The sequence below is a fragment of the Sturnira hondurensis genome, unplaced genomic scaffold (assembly GCF_014824575.4).
Source record: "Sturnira hondurensis isolate 20B ecotype Veracruz unplaced genomic scaffold, ASM1482457v3 Scaffold0019216, whole genome shotgun sequence".
Taxonomy (NCBI): Eukaryota; Metazoa; Chordata; class Mammalia; order Chiroptera; family Phyllostomidae; genus Sturnira; species Sturnira hondurensis.
The window spans coordinates 7557145-7576540 of record NW_028091847.1 but is presented as its reverse complement, the minus strand read 5'-3'; the positions used below and the strand labels follow the sequence as shown (position 1 = coordinate 7576540).

The window sequence follows — 19396 nt, the reverse complement described above, 5'->3', positions numbered from 1 at the left end:
GTAAAAGCTAGAAAATAATGCAGTGACATCATTAAAGTACTGAAAGGAATTTCCAAAAAGATTTCATCTAGAATTCTATACCCAATGAAAAAAGTTTTCATAAATAAAAAGGCAGAGTATACTTTTTTTAGGCAAATAAGATGAGGAATTTGTCTCCAGCAGACTTGAATTACATTAAATATTAAAGGAAGTTCTTCAGGGAGAAGTAAAATGATGATAGATGGATATTAGGATCTACAAAAAAGACTGTGAGTAAATATAAAAGTTTTTCTCAATGATAACAGCGTATCGTGGGATTTATAAAATATGTGGAAGCAAAAGACAGCACCAAGGATGGGAAGAGAATTATTCTGTTGTAAGATCTTTATATGTGTGAAGTTATTTTCAGATAAACTGACAAGTTAAAGATATATTGTAAATCCTAGAAGAATCACTGAAAAATAAAACATAACTTAGGGCTAACAAGCTAATATTGGAAGGAAAATGGAGTTATAAAAGTATGTAATCCAAAATAAGTCAAAATACACAGTGAACAATTAGGACAAATAAAAAGCAAATTACAGGAGGTTAGATTTACTCTCTGCCATACATAAAGCAGGTGTGGGCAAAATCTGTTCCATGGGCCAAAGTTGGCTCACAGCCTGTTTTTATATGGCCTGTTAGTTAGAAAGGATTTTTACATTTCTTTACATTGTGGAAATGTATGCATAATATGAAATTTACCATTTGAAGTTTCAGTGACATTAAGTAAATTCACATTGTTGGACACCTATCATCACTACCAATACCTTTTCATCATCCCAAATTGAAATACTATACCCATGAAACTATAACTTCTTATTTATCACTCTACCAAGACCCTGCCAGTCACCACTATCCTTTCTCAGTCTTTATAAATTTGACTCGGTAACTCAGTAAGTGGAGTCATGCAGTATTTGTCCCTTTTGTTTGACTCACTTCACTTAGCATAATGTCTTTAAGGTTCATTCATGTTGTAGCATTTGGCAGAATTTCATTCTATCATGATTGCGTAATATTCTATTTTTGTATGTATCAGGTTTTTTGCAGTTATAAATCATTATAAAACATACAGAGAATATGTTATAGATACTGTATGTGGCTTACAGAATCTAAAACATTCACCATATGGCTGTTACAGAATCTGTCACTCCTGATGTAGGTAATTACACTAAATGTAAATGGTTGAACCATCAATTACAAGGCATAGATTGTCAGATGAGATTTACAAAACAAAAGCAAGACTACATATAAAAACAAAACTCCAAATATATATTGTGTATGGGAAGCCTAATTTAAATATAAAGGCATAGGTAATTTAAAGGACTGAAACAATGATAGACCATGCAGACATGAATTCTAGGAAAGCTGGGGTGGCTCTATTAATATTCGACGAAGAAGACGTTAGAACATGGATTAGTTACCAGGCACAGAGAGGGGCATTTCCACAGTAAGAGTCAGCTGATCGATGAGATATAACCCTAAATAGCGGCTTCGATCGTCTTAAAGCGGAGGAACAGTAGGCATTCGCAGTTATGTTTAGGTATTTCTGTACTTCTCTCTCGGTAATGAATAGGAGAAGAGACAGAAAATCAGTGAGGATGAGGAGGGTTTGGGCAACAGAAGCAACTAACTCTTCTAATTGGTATTGACAATACTCCACATTAATAGAATATACATTTTTTCGAGCGCTCATAGGCGTTCTCCAAAAAACACTATATTCTGGGCCATTAAAAATCATTAAATGTAAAAATATGGAAATCTCAGAAACTGTGTTCTCTGTTCACAGTGGAATCAAGTTAGAAATCAGTCATATTAGGCTATCTGGAAAATCTGTAAATATTTGCCCATTAAAAATAACTTGCTAAGTATGGGTCAGAGAATGAGTCAGGAGGGAAATCAGACTGTGTTGTGAACCCAATGAAAATAAAAGGACAACGTGTCAACGTTTGTGAAATGCAGCAGCAGGCAGTGCTTAGGTGGGAAGTTATAACGTTATTTGCTTTTAGTGGAGAGCAAGAAAGGTGAAATATTAATCGTGTCAATGCCTCCATTACGAAATTAGGAATTAAAGAATAATGTAAGCATATGAAAGGAAATATTATTATAGATTGGAAATCAATGAGATAAGTAAGTGAACCAACAAAATTAAAAAATCAGTGAAGGCAAACACTGCTTCTTGGAAAATAGTAAACTTTATAAGCCTTTTTTTAACCAGGAGAAAAGAAGACAAAATTGATCGGCATCAAGAATGAAGTCAGTACATCATCGTGGACCCTGTGGACGTTATAAGAGAATATTATGAGTAACATTTTTATGCCAGTACATTTTACCTAGTGAAATAGACAAGTTCCTTGATAGACACACATGACCAAACCTCACTCAAGAAGAGCAGTAACTTCAATTGCTGTGTATTTATAGTTTAAAACACTTCCACAGAGAAAGCTCAGGACTCAGATAGCTTCATTGATGACTTCTACTGAACATATTTAAGGAAGAAATACATTTCTAATTCAGTACAAACTAAAAAAAAAAGGAGGGAACATTTTCCAAGTCATTTTGAGTCTAGTGGTAGAATTACCCTAACAGCTAAAACAGACAAGGAAACTATAAGACAGAAAAGAAACAAGAAAAAGGCCAGTGTCGCTCATGTGTCTAAATATGAAATCCTTTTAAAATACTAGCAAATTAAACCCAACAATTAAAAAGGGTAACTTACCACTATCAGTTGTAGGGTTCATCTTAGGAATGCAAACTTAGTTAAGCACTGAGAGATCCATCACAGTGTGGTTACCCACATAACAGAATAAAGTAGAAAATAATCATCCACTCCACTTGATGGAGAAATTGCACTTGACAAAATTCGATTTCCATCAATGATAACACCTTCCTGCAATTCTCAATCTGTGATTAAGGTGCTAACAAAATGTAACAAGGTGAAACAAAAATAAAATCATATAAGGCTAACACTCAATGATGAAATATTGAATACTTCTTTTTATTGTAAAATCCATGTATGGCAAGAATTTCCACCTGTACTGCTTCTGTTCAGTGTTAATTAAGGGTCCAGCTAGTGCGGTAAGACGATAATGAGAAAAGTCATAGAGGTGGGAAAGGAAAAAGTCAAACTGTGTTTGCAGATGACAAGATTATCTAGATAGAAATTTCTAAGATATCTTCAAGGAATTTTTAGGATAACAGGTCAATGTAGAGATATCAAAATATTTCTATATACTAGCAAAGCTGTTGGCAAGTATAATTTTAAAACCTTATTTATAGTAGCATCATGAAACAATTCTTAGAAATAAGAATAATTATTTTTAGGAATAATAATAAACTTACACTGAAAACTATCAAACATTACTGAAAGAACATAAACAAGACTTTAGTGGTATAACGTATTTATTGATTGGAAGATTCAGTATTGTTAACATGTCTATCTCCCCAAATAGAATAGTCAAAACAGTTGTGGAAGAAACATAGTTCAAGTACTTACATTACTTGATTTCAAGATTTAGTATGAAGCTGTAGTAATCAAGAAAGTGTGCTGTTGGCGCAAGGCAGGACATGCAGATCAGTGACACAGAGGAGTGGGTCCAGAGAGCAGGCCCGCACACATGTGGCAGTCACTTTCAATAAGGTGCCCAGGTAATTCAATCAGGAAAAGAAGTTTTCCATATTGAAAAATAATAAGCATCAAGCCTTACCTCAAACCATACACAAAAAATAATTCCAGATGAATCATAGACCTAAATGTAAAAGCTAAAACATATATATTTACTAGGAGAAAACACAGGAAGTCTTTGTGGCTGAGTTAGCGAAGATTTTATTGATAGGAATCAAAAGCATGAACCATACAGAAAACTGGAATGAGTACTATTACAATGAAAAACTTGAGCTCTTCAGGAGGCGCTAAGGAAATGAAAAGGCGAGCCACCGACTAGAACAAAACACGCACTTTATAGAGGACTGTAACCAGATTACACAAACTCTTACAAGTTGATAAGAAGCAAACAACCTGGTCAAAAATGTTCAAGAGTTGGATGATCTGTCACTAGAGAAGACTTAAGAATGGCCAATAAATGCATGAAAAGATGCTCAAATCATTAGGGATTTAGGGAAATGCAAACTAAAACCACAATGAGTTATCAGTACACAGCCAGTGAAATGGTTAAAATTAAAAATACTGGCAGTACCAAATATTAGTGAGCAAAAAAGGTACGGCCACTTCAGAAACAATATGAAAGGATTAATTGTAACTGTAGTAGAATACGAAAGACTGTGTACTATACGATTCCATTTATATGAAATTCTGTAAATGACCTAACTGTTGTGAAAGAAAGCAGATCGGTGGTGGGCTTGTGGCTGGGCCTTTGGGAGAAAAAGGTACATGAGCGAATTTATGGGGAATGGGGATGTTCTGTCTCCTTTGTGGTGGTGGTCGGCTATACACTTGTCAAAACTCATTGGGATGTACATTGAAATGGTGGATTTTATTCTCTGTAAGTTATACCACAATAAAGTAGGTTTAAAAAGTTGAAGAGTTTTCTAATTGGAATGCTCTAACCAACCATCACAGGAAGACACTCAATTCCACCAGCACAGTTCTTTCCCCAGCACTGATTGGCCTCTTGCGTCTTGGTGTTCCCATTACCTGGTAAACCTTGGGTGGTCTCTCTCTGCACATGTACAGCCAGCACTCAGCTGCGGACTCATGGGAGCCCTGCACACAGACTTCCGAGACCCCTCTTCTGCACAGTTGCTTCATAAATTTATGCAGCTTTACGGTTGCTTAGAGCACGAGGGCTAACCCAATACCAGTTACTCCCTCACGTATGACAACAAATTTCTGGATATTATTTCTAATCATTTATTAACATGAAATATTTTCTGCAAGTAAAATTGGGTAGTGTTGACCACAAAAATAAAATGAGAAACAAAAATATTTATTGAAAGTAACATGATAATTTTAGGCAAGCTTGCTTTCTTTCAAAATTCAACTAGCAGTTTAATTCATCAGAAGACTTGCAGTTTTAGTAAAGTTGAGCAGAGAAAGAAGGAGAAATCCCAGTTCCCACTGTTGATAATAGGTTCTTATATTTTAAAGGTTAATATATATATAGTTAACCCTACATTTTCGATTTTCTAAGGTTTTATGAGGAATACCAGTCATCTATTTTGCTTTGTTTTCAAAAACTGTGTTCTTTCGGATGATTCTGTGGATTTGTAGCAATGAATTTAAAACACCTGCTCTATATATTTACAATAAAATTAGCCTTTCAAAGGAATGATAGTAGGGATTTCCTATATGTCATCTCATTTAGTTATTTAGCCAGTTTGTGAATAAAACCCTCCAGTATATGGAAGAAATTCTAAGTTATTTTCAGACTCATATTTATAATATCTAGTCAGATTATTTTAACTACTCTTGTCAGACTTTTTCACATATATTTTGGGAGGAATTTTTTTAAATAATGTTTTTTATTCCCTTTTCTGAGATGCTTTGTTTCTGTGACATGCTTTAATTAGAAAAGTTCCAAAATGTTGGGTAGCTTGAACATCTGTGAACGTTGGCCGCTTTTTTTATTTCCTTAAAGTTGGAACAAAAAATACAATTTGAGTTCATGGTCTGTGAACTCAGAAGTTTCAGTGCCTTGCCGGTCATGTTTGAATTACATTGAAGAAATACCTATACAACAATTATTTTGCCCATTCAGCAAAGTTTTTAAAACCTAATACTGTGTTTTAAGCTTTGTGTTGCTAGTCACTGCAGGTGCAAAAATGAAAGAGATAGTAACTGCTCTCCTTAGGGATCTCACAGTCCATAGTATCTGAACAAATAACTTCGATACAGGGCCACACTGAAAGAATTGTCTTGGGCCACAGATTACATACACTGTGACCTGTAATCACGAAGGAAATCTCATAATGCTTTAAGTAAATTTACAAAATTGTTGGGCCACATTCATAGCCATCCTGGACTCCACGTGGCCTGTGGGCTGCAGGTTGGACACCCCTGGAAATGGTAGCAGCAACAGGTGCTGTATAAATACTTAGAAGGAACACTTAACCCAGTAGTTATACATGCTTCATTGTATGCGTTTAGGCTGAGGATGGATATGTCTGGAGAAGGACAATGAATACAACTGGGAATGACAGGAGAGAATGCATCTCCTATCATTGATGTTTGAAGGACAGTGAGTGAAATTAGCTAAGTCAAATGGAGGGGCAGATGAAGACTATCTCAGGCAAGGGAGAAGCGTGTGCCTGAGGCAGCATAAAGGAGCTTGGCACACTGAGGACATTGCTAATCTATCACCACAAGTAGTTTGAGAGGGGTAAGCGTTCTGGGAAGCGGAAGGGTTGAGCAGTGAAGCTGGAGCAAGGGAGGTAGACAAGGGGTAGTACATTCTCTTTGACTTTGGGAGGAGTATTTCACCACACCCCTGGGTCTTCAGGAAGTTTATTGAGGAGGCAAGCCCTTGTATTTTCATAAGATTTAGTTCTCAGTTCTGTCACACACATATATTTTACCAAGGCACTTCATCTCTCAACTCTTCAGGGACAAGCAGCTGGCTGGCGCCCACAGCAGGATTAAGGAGACGTGGTAGGGAAGGTGGAGGTGGCCAGGGTCTCTGCAGAGCAGACTGTGGCGCAGAGCAAGGCTACCTCACTGCTTCCCTGTGGCAGGACAGTAGGAGCATTGCCGTCCTTGTCTGGTGAAGCCAACCTGTCATTTTTGTTCTCTCTGGATTGTTCTGAAGAAAAAAGCACTTGCTAAATTAAAGCTATCTATCAAATACCAGGGCTGTCTGAATAAGAAGACTCCATCTGGGACAACAACTCCTGTTGCAGTCATCTTCTAATTACGTTAATGATAATCTGACATCATTTGACAAGCCTGTTAGTTTTTGCAGTGGCCAAGCTGGTGAAGACATTCACCAGATCCTACGGCTCAGGTCTCTGATGGTAGACTCGCCGCCTCTTTTCCCTTGTGGAGTTTTGTTGCTAGAGGAAGGAAGCCCCGCTGGTGTCCAGCTGTCCCTTCCTGTACCAAATAGCCACTGCTTAGAAAGCCCAAGTGTGGCTTCTGCCAGTTGCTAAGAGTATACATTTTAATTGTAAACCCAAGACCTGGAAAAACAATAGCAAAGTGATTTTTTACATCTGTTCTTAGGAATTTGATGTTATTGATGCAGTGATACATGGGTTTGTTTTTAAATTTCACTTTCTAATTGCTCATTGTGTGTGTGTAGGAACTGATTTTTTATATTGATGTCATATCGAGTGACCTTGCTCAGTTTGTTTCTAATTCTAATATATCCTGAAGTTATTTTGGTATTTCTATATAACAATCATTATCTGAGAGTAATGGGTTTTATTTCTTTCCTTCTGATCCTTTTACATCATATTTTTCTCAGCGTACTGCACTGGCTAGCACCTCCAGTGCATTGTTAAATAGAAGTGGTGATAACAGGCATTCTTGTCTTATTGTGTGTCTCAGAGGTAAAGCTTTCAACATTTATTTCACTGTTAAATGTGATGTTTGCTGTGGGACTTTTAAAGATACCTTTTATGAAATAAAGAATATTGCCTTCTAATCTCAGTTTGTGTAGAGATTTTATCATGAGTGGATAATAATGTTTATCAAATGCCTATGTGATTATCATATTTAGTTATTTAGTTTATTTAATTCTTTCAGTGCAATTAATTAGATAAATTTTCTAATGCTAAATCCACCTTGCATTCATAGAATATCTTTGTTCCTGTATAAACCCAAGTTGGTTGTGATGCAGTACCCTGTTTATATGATTCTGTTTGTAGTTTGCTAATACCTTGTATATAATTTTTAAATATTTTATTTTTCAGTTACAATTGACATGCATAATTATATTAGTTTCAAGTGTGCACCCCACTTGAATCCCCACAAATCAAAAGTGATTTGACGTTACATAATTTACTAAGTGATCATCCCAATAAATCTCAGACTCATCTGACACCATATGTAGTATTAGAATATTATTGACTGTGTTCCCTGTGCTGTACTTCACATCCCCATGACTATTCTGTAACAACCAATTTGTACTTTTTAATCCCTTCACCTTTTTCACCCAATGCCCCAAACCCCTTCCCATCTGTCAACTGTCAAAATATTCTCTGTATCTATGAGTTTATATCTTTTCATCTTGTTCATTTATTTTGAGTTTTAGGTTTAGTCTTTGATAGATGTGTATTTATTGTAGTGGTTTGGTGTTAACAAACTCCTTTAGTTCTTTCTTGTCTGGGAAGCTCTTTATCTGTCCTTTGATTCAAAATGATAGCTTTGCTGGGTCAAGTAATCTGGGTTGTAGGTCCTTGTTTTCCATCACTTTGAATATTTTTTGCTAATCCCTTCTGGCCTGCAAAGTTTCCTTTGAGAATTCAGCTGACAGTCTTATGGGAGTTCCCTTGTATGTAACTAACAGCTTTTCTCTTGCTGCTTTTAAGATGCTCTTTTTGCTTTTCACCTTTTTGCATTTTAATTATGATGTGTCTTGGTGTGGACTTCTTTCGGTTCATCATCTTTGGCCTCTCTGTGCTTCCTGGACTTGTATGTCTGTTTCCTTCACCAAGTTAGGAAAGTTTTCTGTCATTATTTTTCCAAATAGGTTTTCAGTTTCTTACTCTTGTCTTCTTGCACTCCATGATGCAAATGTTGGTATGCTTGAAGTTGGCTCCTTATACTGTTCCTATTTTTTGGATTCTTTTTCCTGTTCTGATTGGTTGTTCTCGGCTTCCTTATCTTCCAGATCTCTGATTTCATCTTCTGCTTCATCTACTCTAGTGTTTATTCCTATTATGTATTCTTCATATCAGTTAGTATATTCTTTTCTGACTGGTTCTTTTCTATCTCTGTTTTTATGTTTCCTAACTCTGTTGATATTCTCACTGAGTTCGTCTTCCCCAGAGTTCTTTGGGCATCCTTACAACCAGTGTTTTGAACTCTGTATCTAGTAGATTGCTTATCTCCATTTTGTTTAGTTCTTGTTTTTTTGGAGCTTTGTTCTGTTTTATCAATTGGGAAATGCTTATCTGCTCATTTTGGCAGCCTCACTGTGTTTGTTTCTGTGTACTAGATAGAGCTACTACATCTTCCAGGCTTGGTAGAGTAGCCTTAGGTATTCAGTGTTCTATGGGTAGGCCTAGTGGCACAGCCTCCCCATTCATCTGAGTAGGGCACTCCAGGTGCCCCCCCCCCCCCCCGCTGTGTAGACTGTGTACGCCATTCTGTTGTAGTTGAGCCTTGATTGCTGTTGACATGTCAGTGGGGTAGATTTACCCCCAGGTCAATCAGCTGTGCAAGGACTCATCCCACTGAGCAGGACTTACTTCACTGGGGCTCTGGTGCCCACCTACTTTGCCCCTTTAGTATGTCACTGTGGAGGTGTTTCAGTGGTGGCGCTTGGATGTGGTCTGAAGCTATCCGCTGGGTGCGATGGCTCTGGGGCCCCCTGGGGGGAGTTGGCCAAGGTCAGCCTCTGTTTGTGTTCTGCCCGGGGCCACCTGACATAAGCCACAAAGCGATCTGCAGATGGCTGCCACTTGTGTTGGGCTCGGAGGTGCCCAGGAGAGGCCAAGCGGTGAACCATGGCTGAGTGCCACTAGTTCTAGGCCTCAGGGCACTTAGTAAGATGTACTGGGCACACTGAAGCCAGATACTGCCTTTTTGAGAGATTTTTAGGAAAATCTGGGGCATGAGCCAAGACATGCCATTCTGACTGGCTGGCCATATGGAAAAGTCACTGGAACCAGCTTGGGTGGTGCTTCAGAATCACCAGGCAGAGCAAACAGTCTGAACAGTATGATGTATTCTCATATGTGGCACCTGCCTGCCAGCTCTGTGGGGAGAGGGTTCATCATAGGGACAATGGCTTTTGCTAATACTTCTGTCTTTGAGAAAGCTGCCCCCCACAACTCTTGCCCCAGTGCAGAACAATTCAGTCCCTCCCCATATATCTCTGGTTTTTCAAGCTGCTGTCCAATCACTGGGGCTCAGAGGTAATTAGCCTGAGTAAGTCTATGCATGGGCCCTTTAAGAGGAATTGCATGGGACTCTAGAAGCCCTTTGTGTCCTTCATCCTCAATCCCCACTGGCTCGAAGTTATGGGTGTTTTCCTTCCTGGCACTGGGACCCTGGGCAAGGAAGACAGGTGTGGCGCTGGGACTCTTGCTCCTCGGGGTGGACCCCTGCATTCAAGATATCCCTTCCAATTTTTATTCCTCCTATGTGGGTTTGGGACCAGCCTGTTCCACATCTTTGCCCCTCCTACCAATCTCAGTGTGACTTATTTAATTCCCTAGTTGTAGGATTTCTATTCTGCCAGATTCCTGATGCTTCAGAATGATGGTTCTGTAGTTCAGTTGTAATTTTTGATGTGGTTGTGGGAGGAGGCGAGCACACATTTACCTATGCCACCATCTTGACTGGAAGCAATCTCTGTATAGAATTTTTATATCAGTTGTTTTGCTAATTCTTTGTATAGAATTTTGATATCTGTATTCACAAAGGGGATTGGCTTATTCTTATAAAATATTTTACAGGCCCTGGTATCAAGGTTATGTAAATATAACTTAAGAAATCCTTTTTTTGTATTATCTGAAATACTTTGTGTAAGATTTGTGACTGTTTCTTCCTTAAATGGTAAATTCACCAGTGAAGCCATCTGGGCCTGGAATTTTCTTTGTTAGGAGGGTTTTAAAATATGCATTCAATTTCTGTAACAGATGTAATAATATATCATTTATCTGTTTCTTCTTGAGTTTGTTTTGATAGGTTGTGTTTCTCTAAGAATTTGTATTATCTGATTTTCAAATTTATTTTCAGAAAGTATGAAGGTGTCTTTTTATGGAGATTTTTGAAAAAGCATTCTCTAAGTTACAAAAGCCAGAGACATATTACAGAGTACTTTTTACCTGCCTTGAGCCATTTGATGGTAGGTGGCCCACCAACCTGCCGCTTCATCACCCCCAAATGCTTCAGTGTATGTTTTCTACAAACAAGAATATTCTCCCAAATAATCACACTCTAATCATCAAAATTAAGTCATTAACATTGATATATCACTACTATCTCATCTCAAGAACCCATTCATGGTCCACAGGTGTCCAGATAATGTCCATGATAGCAAACGGATCTTGTTCACAGTCACGCTTTGCATCTAGTTGTCGTGTCTCCTTAATCTCCTTCTGTCTAGAACAGTTTCTCAGTCTTTCTGTTTTCAAAGATGACAGGTGATTTCTTTTTAGAACATCTGATATTTTTTCATATTCAGGTTGTGCGTCCTTAGCTGGAATGCCGCAGAAGTGGTGCTGTGTTCCTCTCATTGCGTCTTAGGAGCTAAGGTGCAATTTGGGTTTGTCCCGTTATGTCGTAATGTTCACTGGAACCTCATCAAGGAGGCGCAGCTGCTGGGCTTCTCAGTTGTAAAGCTACTCTTGGTAATTAATAAATACTTTGTCAGAGGTATAACGTTATCCTTAAAATTATTTTTTTAAGTATTTTTATTTTGTTTTTTTCATTACCATTTAGTCTGCTTATAACCCCTCCCCCCAGCAACTGCTACACCGTTGTCCATGTTCGAGTCCTTTTTCCTTTTTGTTCATTCCCTCCACTCGCTACCCTTCCCTTACCCCACTAGCTGTCATCTGCTCTCCATCTATGAGCCTGTGTCTGTCTGTTTTCCCTGTTAGTCCAATGTGTTCATTAGATCCCACATATGAGTGAATATCACATATGGTATGTGTCTTTCTCTGACTGGCTTATTTCACTTGGCATGTTCTTCAGGGCCAGCAATACTATTGCAGAGTATAACATTTTCTTCATCTTTACAGCTGAATAATATTCCATAAAAGTTCCATAGTTGTTTCTTTTTCTTTTACTCTTTTTCTACTTTATTTTCTATTGTTTATGCATTTACAGTTGTCCCAGTGTTTTTCCCTTTGCCCCATCCACCCGTTCCACCATAGTCTCCCACAGTCAGTCTCCTTCTCCATTGTCCATGCCCAGGAGTCACTCATACATGCATGCTCTCTGACTAATCCCTTTCCCTTTCTTCTGCCGTTCCCAGCCTTCCTCCTCCCCTCCTCCAGCTATCAGTCTGTTCCATGTTTCGCGTTTCTCGTTCTGTTTTTCTCATTAATTTATTTTATTCATTAAATTCCAGTTATAAGTGAAGTCATTTGGTATTTGTCGTTTGCTGACCAGCTTATTTCATTTAGCATAATAGTCTCCAGTTCCATCTGTGATGTTGCAAAGGGTAGGAAATCCTTTTTATTTCTGCTGTGTGTATGCCATTGTGTAAATATACCACAGTTTTTGAATCCATTCATCTACTGATGGGCACGTAGGCTGTTTCCAACACTTGGCTGTTCATAGTGCTGCTATGAACACAGGGGTGCATAAGTTCTTTTGAATTGGTGTTTCAGGATTCAGGGGTATATTCCTGGCAGTGGAATTGCTGAGTCAAAAGGCAGTTTCGTTTTTTTTAGGAGATTCAATACTGTTTTCCACAGTCTGCATTTCTACCAACAGTGCACCAGGGTTCCCTTACCTCCACATCCTCTCCAGCACATGTTGTTTATTGATTTATTAAGTATGGCTATCTGACAGGTGTGAGGTGATATCTCGAAGAATGCCAGCATTGTGGTTTTAATTTGCATCTCTCTGATGGCTAGTGACCTTGAGCATCCTTTCATAGGTCTATGGGCCATCTGTATGTCCTCCTCGGAGAAGTGTCCATTCAGGTCCATTGCCCATTTTTTAATTGGGTTTTTTGTCTTCCTGGCATTGAGTCCTATGAGTTCTTTATATAATTTGGAGATTAAACCCATGTCCAATGTATCATTCATTGGCACAAAAAAAGTAACCACAGAGTTGATTGCCTTTTCAATTTGATGATGTTTCTTTAGTTGTGCAGAAATGTTTTTATTTAATACAGTCTCGTTTGTTTATTTTTTCCCTTTATTACCCTCACCTAGGAGATAGATCAGCAAGAATAATGCTGTGTGGGATATCTGAAATTTTACTACCTGTGTTTTTCTGCTGGACTTCTATGGTATCATACTTCTGTTTGAGTCCGTTACCCATTTTGAGTTTGTTTTTGTGTATGGTGTAAGTTGATGGTCTTGTTTCATTTTTTTGCATGTACCAGTCCACTTCTCCCAACACTATTGAAGAGACTATTTTTACTCCTTTATGCCACTGCCCCTTTTGTTGAATATTGATTGACCATACAGACCTGGGTTTAGTTCTGGATTCTCTTTTCTGTTCCATTGATTTATGTGTCTGTTCTTATTCTAGTACCAGCCTATCTTGATTACAGTGGCCTTGTAGTATAGTTTAATATCAGATATTGTGATCTCTCTAACTTTGTTCTTCTTTTTCAGGATTGCTGAGGCTATTTGAGGTCTTTTTTGGTTCCATATAAATTTTTGGAGTATTTATTCTAGACCTGTGAAATAAGTCATTGGTATTTTAATAGGAATTGTGTTGAATCTCTAGATTGCTTTGGGTAGTGTGGACATTTTAATGATGTTAATTCTTCCTATCCATGAACATGGTATATGCTTCCATTTATTTGTATCTTCCTCATTTTTTTCAGTGTCCTCTAGTTTTCTAAGTGCAGTTCTTTTACATCCTTGATTAAATTTATTCCTAGGTACTTTATTTTTCTTGTTGCTCTAGTAAAGTGATTTTTTTCTTAGTTTCTCTTTCTGATAATTTTTGTTGTTGTACAAGAATGCCATCTATTTCGGAATAGTGACTCTGTATCCCACTACTTTGCCAAATTCACTTATTATGTTGAGTGCTTTTTTGATGGAGACTATGGGGTTTTCTATGTACATTATCATTTTATCTGCAAATGACAGTTTTTTACTCCCCTCTTTTCAGTTTGCATGCTTTTTATTTATTTTTATTTTCTAATCTCTGTGACTAGAACTTCTGTACTATGTTAAATAAGAGTGGTGAAAATGGGCACCCTTGTCTTGTTCCTGATATTAAGGGAAGTGCTTCTAGATTTTGCCCATTGAGTCTGATGTTGACATACATAGCCTTTATCATGTTGGGGTATGCTCCCTTTATTCTCACTTTGCTGACTGTTTTTTATCATAAGCGGTTGCTGGTTTTTATCAAATGCTTTCTTAGCATCTGTTGATATGATCACGTGATTTTTGCCTTTATTTTGTTTATGTGATGTATTACATTTATTGATTTACAGATGTTATACCATCCTTGCATCCCTGGGATGAATCCCACTTGATTGTGGTGTATAATCTTCTTAATGTATTGCTGGATACAGATTCCCAATATTTTATTGAGGAATTAGTGTGTGTGTTCATCAGTGATATTGGCCTGTAATTTTCTTTCTTTGTTGTGTCTTTATCTGGTTTTGGAATTAGGATAATACTGGCCTCCTAAAGAAAGTCTTTTTAATGAAATTCCTATCCCATGTACATTTGGGTGTTTTTCACTTTGAAAAGTAAAATATAAAGAGTAAAGGGAGATACTGTTACTTTCAAATCTTTAAGTATTTTTATAATTACAATTATATACATTTTTATATTCCTATATGTAATGTATAATTTGTATATTCTAACGTGATTTGCATATCCCAGTTTGCAACTTTAAAATTGTTTCTCTCAAATTCAGGAACAGTAGTGAAGTCTACCCATAGAGCCTGCTTAGCATCTTGGAATATTAGTGACCATCTCTAAGTAACTTGTACCTTAGTCTTTGGAGCACAGTTACGCTAATATAAACAAGAGCTAGGTGACTGGTGGTCAGCTCTGTAAATACCTGAGTTTGCAGGCAATTAGAGAGGGATCTGATTTAAAAATAATAATAATAAACCAAAGGAAGTAAGGTGTAACATCATTACCAGACAAAAACTATATTCTGTTCGAATCAAAAGGAAGTTCAGAGAAGGATTATTACAGTGTAACAGCTATTGAGGAAAAAGAGCCACCTAGAGAAATTTTAACGAAAGTGAAAACTTTTATTATCGGATTGAGGGATAAGAAAGGCAAGAACTTGACCATGTTGGTTTTTCTAGCTAACATCCTTCAGGTTCCTCCTTCCTTTACCCTATATTCTTTAGACATCTATTTTTTCTTTGCCTTTGTTTTATGTGTATATATCTTTATACTCATAATTACATTTAATCTTTTGTAAAGGAAGTGGTGAGCCTTTTCTTTTACTTTTTCCAGTTTTGAGATGTAATTGATATCTACCGCTGTATTAGTCCAAAGTGTACAACATAATGATGTCATATATATATATATATGTATATGAATTGCAAAGTGATTAGCACAGTAAGTTTAGTTCACATCAAGCATTTCACAATTATAATTTTTCCTTCTGATAAGAACTTTTAAGATCTACTTTCTTAGCAACTTTCAAGTTTTGTTAACTGTAGTCACTGTGCTATACTTCATATGCTCAGGACTTACTTATCTTGTAACTGGAAGTCTGTACCTTTTTTAAAAAAATATTTTATTTATTTATCTTTAGAGGGGAAGGAAAGGAGAGAGGAAGAGAAACATCAATGTATGGTTGCTTCTCGTGCATCCCCTGCTGGGAACTGGCCTGCAACCCAGGCATGTGCCCTGACTGGGAATCGAACCACGATTGTCTGGTTCGCAGGCCTGCGCTCAATCCACTGAGCTACACCAGCCAGGGCCTGGAAGTCTGTACCTTTTGACCAGCTTCACCCATTTCTCTTATCTCCTACCCTCACCTCTGGCATCTACCAGTCTCTCCTCAGTATCTGTGAGCTCAGTTGTCTTTTTTTATTTTAGATTTCGCATAGAAGTGACCTCATGCGGTATTTATTTTTCTCTTTTCTGATTTATTTTACGTGTGTGTGCGCTACATTTTCTTTATTCATCTGTCACTAGACACTTAGGTTGTTTCCATGTCTTGGCTATTCAAAATAATACTGGGATGAACATGGGGGTACAGATATCTTTTCAAGATAGTGATTTTATTCCCTTCAGATAAATACCTAAAAGTGGAATTGCTGGGTCACATGGTAGCTCTATTTTAGAGAAGTCTTCATGCTGTTTTCTCTAGGAGCTGTCAGTTTACATTCCCACCACAAGGAGTTCCCTTTCCTCCACGTTTTAGCTGGCACTTGTGACCTCTCATCATTTTTAAATAATAGTCATTCTAAGTGAGATGATAGTCATTGTGGTTTTGATCTGCATTCTTTTGATGATTCATGATGTAGAACGTCTTTTTTCACGTAGCTGTTGGCTAGTGGGGTATCTTCTTTGGAAAAAGGTCTATTCAGATTCTCGGCCTATTTTTTAATCAGATTGTTTGTGTTCTTTGCTATTGAGTTGTATGAATTCTTTATATATTTTGGATATAACGTGTTACCCAGTGTGTTCTTGCAAGTATACTTGCAAGTATGTTCTCCCATTCAATAGGACACCTTTTCATTTTGTTGGTGGTTTCCATTGCTATGCAAAAGCGTTTCAGTTTGGTGTAATTTCTCTTGTTTGTTTCTGCTTTTTTTGCCTTTGCAGCATAATATTGTCATGACAGTATTTTCTCCCAGGAGTTTTATTGCTACAAGTATTATGTCCTTTAACCAATTTGCATTAATTTTTGTATATTGTATAAGGTAGTAGTTGAGTTCCATTCTTTTGCATATGGCTGTCCCTCTTTATCAACACCATTTATTAAAGAGACTATAGTTCTGCATTGTGTGTTCTTGGCTCCTTTGTCATGCGACCCATATATGTATGGATTTACTTCTGGGTTCTCCATTCTCTTCTGTTGACTTATGTGTCTGTTTTTATGACAGTACCATACTGTTTTGATTATTATAGCTTTTAAATATAATTTGAAATTAAGAAATGTGATACTTTTGGCTTTGTTCTTTTTCGGAATTTTCTTTGGCTATTTGGAGTCTTCTGTGCCTTCATACAAATTTTAGAATGTTTTTTCTACTTCTGTGAAAAATGCCTTTGGAATTTTGATAGTGATTGCATTGAATCTGTAGATTGGTTTGGGTAGTGTGAACATTTCAACAATATTAATTTTTTCTAACCCATGAGCATGGAATATCTTTCCATTTATTAGTGTTATTTTCAATTTCTCTTTTTTCATTGTCTTTTAGTTTTTAGTATTTAGGTCTTTGATGCCCCTCTCTTGGTTAAACTTATTTCTAGGTATTTTTGTTGTTGCAATTGTAAATGAGATTTTAAGAAGTTTTTTTTAATAATGGATAAAAACGTAAATGATTTTTATATTGATTTTGTATTCTGTAACTTTACTGAATTCATTGATTGGTTATAATAATTTTTTTTGTGTGTGTGTGGTGAAGTCTTTAGGGTTTTCCGTATGTAATATCTTATTATCTGCAAATAGAGATAGTTTTATTTCTTCCTTTCCAATTTAGGACCTTTTTTTCCTTGCCTCATTGTTCTGGCTAGGACTCCAGTATTATGATGAATAAAAGTGGTAGGAGTCAATTTCCTCGTGTTGTTCCCCATCTTTGAGGAGAAGCTTTGAGATTTTTAACGCTGAGTGTGGTATCAGCTGTGGGTTTTCATGTATGGCCTTTATAATGTTGATGTGTGTTTCCTCTGTGCCCACTGTCTTTTTTTAGAGTCGTTACCATGGCTGGATGGTGAATTTTGCCAAGTGCTTTTTTGCGTCTGTTGAGATGATTGTGCGATTTTTATCCTTCATCTTGATAATGTGATGTATCATGCTGATTGGTTGTAGATGTTAAACCATCTTTGCATCCCTGGAATAAATCCCACTTGATCATGGTGTCTAATTTTTTAATGTATAATTGAAATTTGGCTTGCTTATTATTGAAGATTTTGCACAGATATTGGCCTGTAATTTTCTTTTCTTGTAATGTTCTTGTCTGGCTTTGTTATCACGGTAATGCTGGCCTAATTAAATGAGCCTGTAAGTATTCCCTTCTTCTTTGTCTTCTTTTCTTTTGGTAATAGTTTGAGAATGATTGTTACTAAATATTTTTTAAGCGTTTGGTAGAATTTACCCATGAAGCCATCTGATTCTGGACTTTTGTTTTTTGGCGTGTTTTTTATTCCTGATTCAGTCTTCTTACTAGTAACTGTTTGTTTAGGTTTTTTTATTTGTTCCTGATTCAGTCTTGGTAAATTGTATGTTCTAGAAATTTACCCATTTCTTCTAACTCCAATTTGTTGGCATTTAATTGTTCATAGTAGTCTTTTATGATTCTTGGTATTTATGGTACCAGTTGTAATATCCTTTCATTTCTGATTTTACATGAGTCTTTTCTCTTTTTTTCTGGGTCAGTGGCATCTACTTTTTTCCAAATAGACATGAACAGTGAAACTGACCCCATCACAGCTGTAATTTAACGGCTTCTGATCAGTCTAAGCCAATTACAGCAGTCCCATTCTCCCTATTAAAGGTGTGTTCAGAAATAGACATGTGACCCAGTTCTGTCTAGTGAGATAATGTGGGTAATACGCTGAGAGACTTTTGGGAAAGATCACCTCTCTTTAAAAAATGAATGATCTGTGAAAAGATCTACTAACTCCTAGAACCACTGCATTAGGAAATTTTAATTGATTTTATGCTGCAGTAAATACCAATGATTTCAAAACAACTAGTAGAGAATATATATGGAAACAACATTATATCTAACTCTGACTTTTTTGTTACTTTGTTATTTAAAAAAACAGATAGGGATTTATTTGTCTTAAGCATCAAGAAATTTAGAGCTAGGAATTTAGGGTTGTCTCAGGTACTCAGACTGTGTTTTTCTGCTTCTCCATCCTTAACTTTCATTCTCCTGTGTGTTCCTTTATGATTACGGGATGGCTGCTGTACCTCCAGGCAGGAGGAGGGAGGCCTTTAGGCAAAAGGGTGTGCCAGTTGAATCTGCTTGCTTTTGTCAGGAAGACAAAAGCTTTTCTGGAAGTCCCACTGTGAAACTGGGATATTGTGTTTTATTGGCAACTGCTTGGAGTGTATCCATTTAACCTCCTATCCTATCTTCTCAAATTTAGCTTCAACTGTATTAATTTGATAACTTTTCTACTTTGCTCATGTTTAATAAACTAAAGTTAGTATGTTATCCTCACTAGGTACAGCATTTAGTTCTCTTTTTCCAAAGTTAGGGCCTCTGAGCAAATGTGTAAATTTGTGCTAAGTCCATACAAATTAATATTTTTCATTTGAACCAGGCATTGTAATAATTTAAAAATGAGTTTTATAGTTCTAATGTAAAGTTTTTCTATCTGAGAAGAGCAGAAGACCTATTTGAACATCTGAGCTCCTTTATAAGAATTATAATACAGTCTTTGTCCAGGGTCCCTTTTGAGA

The 19396-nt window shown here is 36.9% G+C and overlaps 1 protein-coding gene across 1 annotated transcript in view; it reads left to right on the top strand.

Moving 5' to 3' along the window:
• The window catches only part of SYT14 (synaptotagmin 14), a 237278-nt gene that overhangs the window by 128183 nt on the left and 89699 nt on the right, over window positions 1–19396 (top strand). The window lies entirely within an intron of this gene.